The following is a 7,024-nucleotide window of genomic DNA, read 5'->3' as shown; positions in this document are numbered from 1 at the left end:
TATAATATATAGTATGCATGTTTAGGGTTTCTTTTATTTAATATAAATGTTATATTTAATATTGAATGCCTTTGATGTATGTGTGGATGTTTAGCATGTCTAAAAATTTTGTAAGTTGTTATAAAATTGGGTTAGACATTTAAAATCTATAACAAAGAACAGTTGCATGCTCATGTAGGTTAACCACTTGTTTTAATAGTTAAAATAGGTCGTTAAACTTGTAAACCTAGGGTTACAAACTCAACCGTTATATAATCCTGTCAAAGGCTGGAGGTATTTAAGTTGACGGTCTAAGAAACACCTCCTACCTAGGGATTATGGCCGAATAGTTGAGCATTGTTAACCGGTTTTATGAGTAAACATGAGTGATGTGAGGTTTTAAAATTGGTTTATCAATTATCACCTAGACATCGTAGGTTAAATCCAATTATAAATGTTATACTTGGATAAACACTTAGACTTAGGTTGTTTAATTATCCAGAACAAGCCTAAGGAAACTATACCTCGTTTAACGTTGTACACTTCAATGAGAGTTTGATAACATATATGTATGCTATTAGAACACTTCAGTGAAAATCAAATAACGTATATGATATGTTAGAACGCTTCAGTGGGAGATTAATAAACATATATGATATGATTATTTTTAGCTCTGACGTCCCCAAGAGTTCACGATCGAAATTCATGTGGCACTTCGTGTAATTCTGAGAGTGACCTCCGTTCGGAAAGTGTTTACACGAATTGAGATTTTGGTGAATGGGGAAGCTTTTCACTTTAAAATCAATTATGATGTTTAGATTTTAAAATTTTCACGTTCTCAAGATGTTCACACCGAAAGGTTCATGCGGAACTTCATGTCACCCTAGGAGTGACCTCCATTCGGAAAGTGTTTGCATGAATTGATCATGGTGAATGAGAAGAAGCTGTTCAATGGAAAATCAAATATACAATATATTGATTTCAATTCTCACGTCCCTAGATAATTCCCACCGTGAGATCTGTGCAACACTTTGTTTCACCCTAGGAGTGACCTCCAGAAAGTGTTCGTCATAGATCAAGACCAAAGTGAATGGGGGAAGTAGTTCATAGTAAGTGGGTGAAGGATATATGTCAACATATCCTACGGTCTCTTCTATTGGTTTGAACTGTAAGATTTCTATGTTGCACCTACTTGTCGTCTTTAAGTCGGCCTCGCTAGTCATTTAACGACGGCTATCCCTTCGGAGGGTTTTAACATAGGATTCGAAACAACTCAAACTCCAAAAATGGATAGGATTTCTAAAGTCAATTTTAACTTTGACTTTCCTACTTTGGAAGCATCGTTGGGATCGGACTTCTAAGGTCTAAAAACAGAGGGTTACACTTACAGAATTACTAAAGAGTTAGTAATTTCTGACCAAAAACGGTAGCTAAATGAGTATCAGAATATGAGTTATTCTGAAGATAGTGTTTAGTCAAGAATGTCTTGCTGTAGTATCATTGCAAAAATAATCTTGGGTATATTATTACTTTGCTAAAACTTGATTGGGTATAAAGAGCAATTCATTCATAAAACTCATTTATATTTTTTTAGAATAACGAGTTCACTAGTAAAATTGTTGGTGTCTGATAAACTGATTGGGGATAATTATGCAACTTTAAAATCAAATCTGAATACTATACTGGTGATAGACGATTTACGGTTTGTTTTAACAGAGGATTGTCTTCCCATTCCAGACTCAAATGCAAACTGAATTGTTCAGGATGCATACAATAGATGGATTAGGGCGAATGATAAATTTCGTGCCTATATTCTTTCCAGCATATCTGATGTCTTGGTGAAGAAACATGAGACTATAGGTACTGCTAAAGAGATTATGGAATCTCTACGTGGGATGTTCGGATAATCATCCTTCTCCCTAAGGCATGACGCTATTAAATACGTTTACAATAGAAAACATATCCTGGACATGATGGTCCATTTAAATGTGGCAGGAAAAAATGGAGCAGTCGTTGACGAGAAAAGTCAAGTCGGTTTTATTCTAGAATCTCTTCTGAAGAGTTTTTTACAGTTCTACACGAACGCGCTCATGAATAAAATAGAATATAGCTTGATTACTCTTCTAAATGAGCTACAGGCTTACCACACAATGGTGAGAGCTAAAGGTCTGGAACCAGAAGTACACGTTACTACCACTGAGAAGAGAAGAACGTCCTCCAAAAAGCCTGATGTTGCTTCCTCTTCACAGAGTAAGGGTATTCCTGTTAAGAAGAAGAAAGGGAAAAGGAAGAAGAAAATCCCTGGTAGAAAAGGCAAGGCTTAATTCTGCAGACAAAAGAAAGTTTTTCCACTGCAATTAGGAAGGATACTGAAAGAGGAACTTCCCTCCGTACCTTGCTAAGAAGAGAGCAAAGAAAGCAAAATAGACAAACTAGTTCCTGAAGATTGCTTACTATCCTCAGATTGACCAGTGGTAGATGTTGCTGCTTGAAGATAATCTTATCTGCTTTTATAATGTTATCTTGTTGTAAAGAAACAATTGTATATATTTTTGTAAATAAAATGTTCATTAGCGAAAGTTATGTTTGTTCTACTGCATAGCAACTTCTGTTAAGAACCAACCTAGTTAAAAGTCATTTACAAATATTCAGATATTTAAAACGGCTAGAAATCAATAAAGGCAAATAGTTATTTAACCTAAGTAATAAGTTTAGAACACTTGAAAAGTTCAAAATGTACAAAACATGTTAGGTCAAATAAAACCAAAATACTTTGATTGGATCAAAGTATAGAAAGTTTAAGATTTCTAGGTCTATTTGATAGAACATGAAATCTAGTGAAAAAATTTCTTGTTGCCTTAAATTGTTTTCTCAACATCATTCCAATTATTGGAATATTGTTCGAGATCCCCATGTATTATTTGTTTCCATAAAAGCTTGTATAAATCAATAAAGAGTTATTGAACTGACATTGTAAACAAAAGTTGTTTAGACGGCTCAGATATTGAGAGTACCTCGATGTAGTGAGAGGAATGTATGACTTCCTAGCCATTATTGAGAAACAAGTATTGTAAGAATAAGATGCATTCCCCATATAGTTTAATAAGAAGTCTATTGCGCATTAACATGTTTACATCGATTCTCTCGGCTAAAGTGTTTGAGAATCTCCTAGTAAAACTAGGACTCTAGGTTAATAACCTAGGGCAAGTGGGAGAAAAGCCGGATATGGGATACCGAATGGTAAACCATGGGTATGTGATATCCTGGTTTATTGTATTTCTCTGTAAAACTTAGAAACTTAGTTTTATATATTCGGATATATAAGTTACCATTGGAGCTTTAGTCCAAGTGGGAGTTTGTTGGGATTTATGTCCTAAAACTCGTGGTTTGTAAACAATAAAACTTATTCTGGAAATTTAATAAATTGTTATTGAATATATGAATTGCTTATTTCATTTTAGAAATAAATTCAATAAACTAAAACATCCATGACTATTACATGAGTACTTGAACTTTACGTGGAGACATAAAAGTGGATCAGGTTGGGGTAAATAGTCAAAATGGTCTATAGTATATGAATAAGATTGGGTGCCTTATTTTGGTAACATTATCGGATGCAGCCCATTCTTAGTTGTTACAAGGAGTTGTAAAGTGGTACAAACGATATGATCCTAATTCGTACATGTTATGACATGAGGAGTGGGGGCATCCTGTGAAATGGGTTTGTATAAGATTGGACCACGAAATTAGTCACTCTTACTTTATAATGTTGTTAACTGTTTAAGACTAACTATTTTAAAACGATGACCTAGGTAACTTGACCTTAATCCTGAACTAACTATGAACTCCAGTTTATTCGGGATTGCCCTTAGATTTGCATAGGTGAGGGTTGGCTCAACAGTGTCGGCTCAATAAAGCTCTATTTCAAGCAAAAGATCGGGTAGATAGATAGGGACATATGGTGCAAGATGGAATTCACTCCTACCCGCTTTTAGGGATAGTAGAGAGGTTGTTCCCTTAAGTACTAACTTCGGGTCTTGAACAAGGGGCCCCACCCTCTCATTATCCAAAGAGTGACTCGGTTTGTTGATTGGATCACAAACCAATTGTTCATTAGAGGATCAGTGGGACTTAAGGAACAAAAGGTAATCTTGGGGGTAAAACAGACATTTGACCCAACCGTTATTACAAACAACCTGTAAAAGGTTAACTTACTAATCATGGTTATATCAAGTAGATATAATATATTTACAGTGAGGGGAGTGCAACTATGGACTTTAGTGTAGTGACCCATTAGTTAATGAATGAGGGTTAATTCGGTGTAAAGAGTTTAGCCAATTAATCTCAGATCATTGGAGCCCATGATCTATAGATCTACGAGGTCCCTCTACTAGCTCGTAAATGGATTAGCCTTAGAGACGTGATAAGTTAATTTGAAACATTCAAATTAGAATTAAGGGAATTAGTAATGTGATATAATTACGCGTTTAATTTTGGAATTAAACGGAATTGGAGAATCAATTAATATTTAAATATAATTTAAATATTAAATTCATGAATAGGGATTCATGAGGTGAAATTTGTGTAAAGTTAATTTAATATTTTATATGAAATTAATTAGAATTAATTAAATTATTTAATTATTTAATTATTATTAATTTTATTAGAAAATTAATTAAAGAATTAATTTTGTAAAAATAATAAAGTTTTTCCAATTTTGAAATCAAAATTGATTTTGAAAATTAATTTGAAATTGGAAACATATTGGAAAATACAAAATGGAAAAGTGGGAAATCTCCACTTTCTCCATATACTAGCTCATTCATTTCCCACATTTCTCTTGATTCAATCTTCCAAGCATGAGGTGCTCTTCATGCAATCTTCTTCTTTGCATGATGGTCTTGCAATAACTAGGAAAGATTGAGCTGAGAATCGATGATGCAAACTGCAAGAACTTGCTGAAGTTTTATTGAAAACTTGTGAGGTTGAAGAAGATGTTCTTCAAGTTGCATCAGTGAGCTTCTTCTCCAAATTCCCTTCATTCAAGCTTATTTTGAGTCCTATAACTCAATCTAAGGCTCCAAAAGAATAGTAGGAAAGGCTTGAGGTGGTTCACAAGAAGATTTGGACCTGAATTCGAGTTTCAAGAGATTCGACAAAGGTATGACTTGAAACCCTCTTATTATTATATGATCCTTATTGCTTCCGCTGCATGCTGATATAATCCTACAGTTAATGTATTGGAGTTAGTAAGTTTGTGTTTGAGGTGTAGAGTTGTAAGATGAAATTTTTTCATGATTTTGAAAAATAGATTAAGAGGGGAATGTGGAGTTACTCAAGAAAAATAGAGATGAAGGAAAATATGGAGTTTGTCGATAAGTGTGAAAAGTAAAAAAAAAAAAAAAAAAATTAAAAGATAGAGTTATCCAATAAATGTGCAAACTTAAACACTATTGAAGTTGAATGGTTTACGTCGGATCTTTTATAATTTAACATTTTCTTTTGAACTTTTTGTACGGATGACCTTCTCCTAAGCGCCTTTATATTTTATGACCCGCTTCCCACGATCTTATAAATTTTAACCTTTTGCTTATGTCAGAGAGCACTTTTAGGCTTCCCAATAATGTCGAGCTCATGATGAGATCTCCAGCTTGACTCTTTTTTCAAAGCCCAAACTCGATGTTAACAGAACAATGCAACGAAGAAATTTAAGCAGAGTCTCGACGACCAGTGGGCCTAATGATATTGGGTTGGGGATGAACTAATAAACCCGACTGCTTTGTTGAAGCCCTAACCCGATTTCAAATATGCAACCAAATGAATAAATTGAATCCAAAACTCAGATGACAATAATCGAGTTACATTGTGACGATGGTGAATGTCTCAGCCTGATAGTGCCTCTTCCTTGACCCGATACCATAGCCTACTTAACGTTAAGTTAAGTCACGGTAGGGTAGCTCTTGAAAGTCTTAACCTGATTTTAAGAAAAAGCGTGATGTATAAATTAAAAAACCAAAAAATTCATTCAACTTCTTTGCTCATTTATAAACCGTTGCGAACACTGTATTTTCGTAAGAAGCATCTTCTTTTAATCTCTGCGCTTCTTAGTCATCTTGAAGCCTTCAAGCAGGTTAGCCGTCGTTTCCCTCTACTTCCGATCTCCATTATTCTATTGGTCATATTTGAATAATTTAATGTTAATATAATTAAAGTGTTCTTTTTGGGAAAGTTCCTGTCCCAAATCACAATTCAAAACGAACTATTCCATATATTTAATGTTTGTTCGTATGAAAGTTGGATTATGGGGTTACATGGATGCATAAAATGCCCATATTCTTCTAGGGCACATTACTTGGTAATACCAATTCCTCAACATTCCTAAATTACTCACATATTGTATATGTTTGGATGATTTGTAGGTAATATATGACATCAATTTTGAAATATAGGTCAGAGGATGAGTTCCCTACCCAGGTTACCAACCTGTCACACGTTAGACATGCGAACAAGGTGTGAAGGAGAAACTTTTGTTAACACAGTTGAACATGTTTAGGCGAACCACCAGCTTTAGGCATTTGGTTGACCTAGACTTGGTGTTCAACAGTCCTCTTGTCATTACATATTTTATAGGGAGGTGGTTGATGATTGGTCGGGTGTCATGAGCTTCCTCATAAGTGGCAAGATTGTCACATTTAGTAAGAAAATTTTTCTACTAATCACGAGACTGTGCCCATCATCAGACGCCGCTGAAGACATCCCGTCGAGTACACCCATCGGTTAAAAGTATTTAAAAAACATAAAGAACATACGTCTGACTGACATGGAAGTCGAATACGTTAAGTTGGAGTTTGATAATGATGAGGACACAGTCAAGGTGTCCCTTGTGTATTACGTTGAGATTGCAATGGTAGGGAAGGATCGTGTGAACACAAAGTTGGATACATTTTTATTTACTACGATTGAAGATCTCAATGCTTTTAATAAACTTGACTGGGGTAGCATGTTATTAGACAAAACATTGAAGAGTCTGCAGAATGCATTGTTT

The sequence above is a fragment of the Benincasa hispida genome, chromosome 1 (genome assembly GCF_009727055.1).
Source record: "Benincasa hispida cultivar B227 chromosome 1, ASM972705v1, whole genome shotgun sequence".
In the NCBI taxonomy this organism is placed as follows: domain Eukaryota; kingdom Viridiplantae; phylum Streptophyta; class Magnoliopsida; order Cucurbitales; family Cucurbitaceae; genus Benincasa; species Benincasa hispida.
The sequence above is the reverse complement of the archived record's forward strand: the minus strand, read 5'-3'. Positions refer to the sequence as shown.